The sequence below is a fragment of the Austrofundulus limnaeus genome, unplaced genomic scaffold, assembly GCF_001266775.1.
Source record: "Austrofundulus limnaeus strain Quisiro unplaced genomic scaffold, Austrofundulus_limnaeus-1.0 Scaffold2946, whole genome shotgun sequence".
Taxonomy (NCBI): domain Eukaryota; kingdom Metazoa; phylum Chordata; class Actinopteri; order Cyprinodontiformes; family Rivulidae; genus Austrofundulus; species Austrofundulus limnaeus.
In genome coordinates this window covers 10634-11873 of record NW_013955348.1, presented here as the reverse complement: position 1 = coordinate 11873, position 1240 = coordinate 10634, and positions in this window count along the sequence as shown.

The window sequence follows — 1240 nt, the reverse complement described above, 5'->3', positions numbered from 1 at the left end:
CCACTGGTAATTACTGTTATTTATTGAACTGCTAGCAGATATTAGCTTCTGTAGCATTTATTGCTATACAGAGTGTACTCATCCATCCATCTGTTTTCTTCAGCTTATCCGGGTCGGGTCGTGGGGGCAGCAGCCTAAGCAGAGACCCAGACTTCCCTCTCCCCAGCCACCAGCTCCTCAGTCCCTGCAGAGTGTCCTGGGTCTTCCTCTGGGTCTCCTCCCAGTGGGACGTGTCCAGAACCCCTCACCAGGGAGGAGTCCAGTAACACTGAATCATGCTACAATTTAGCACAAATTATTAAATATTACAGGCTGGTTTTGCCTCCAGTCGTTCTTAACATTTAACCAGTGTAAAACAATCATCTACTTGTTAAAGTCAATTATTTAACGAAATGAAAAGTCTGGAAATCTTTGGAAGCCAGTCATGAATTATTGACAGATTTTTGTTCAGGTTTATATAATCAATTATGACAAATTTATTTAGTTATGATTTATATTAATTTATTGAAAAGCGATTAAAATAATTTGTGACACAGATCCAGTTTGGCTTGCTGTTAATCAAATAGTTGTCTGCTGTGGGCTGTTGCCTGTTTTGGATGCCATCTTAGCTACTCTACAGCGTAGGGTTGGGCAAAACCATATCGTGTGCAATTAATAATTAGCAAAACTGTTACTTTGCAATTATTGCCATGTATTATGATCACATGAAAAGCAGTAAATGTGGACTGAGGCCAAACGAAAGCTACAACAAACTCTCCTCCAGTGAACGGTGGAAACAGATCTACTCAGCTGAGAATCCATGATGCACTCTGTCAACGTGTTCCTGAAAAATGCTGGAAGGATTGAAGACATCACTTTGTTTTCAGTATTTTTAAGCACATTAGTTTTACGGATGTAAGTACAATTTTAGAATACACATTACTAATTTAAAGTCAAAAACATGCAAGTGCAGTTGTCATCTATTAAATGTTATACTAATCAGTATTAGCTAAATGTATGGGATAAGATAACTGTCAGAATTATTGTATGTGTAAAAGTCTAAATTTGTACATGTAAGTCAATAAACATACATAAATTTGTTACAACTTCGCCACATTACAAGTACAAATCAAATTTACAAGTACGAATCAAATTTACAAGTACGAATCAAATTTACAAGTACAAATCAAATTCACAAGTACGAACCAAATTTACAAGTACAATTCTTATGTGAGAATACAAGTTTTTAAGTTACAAATAT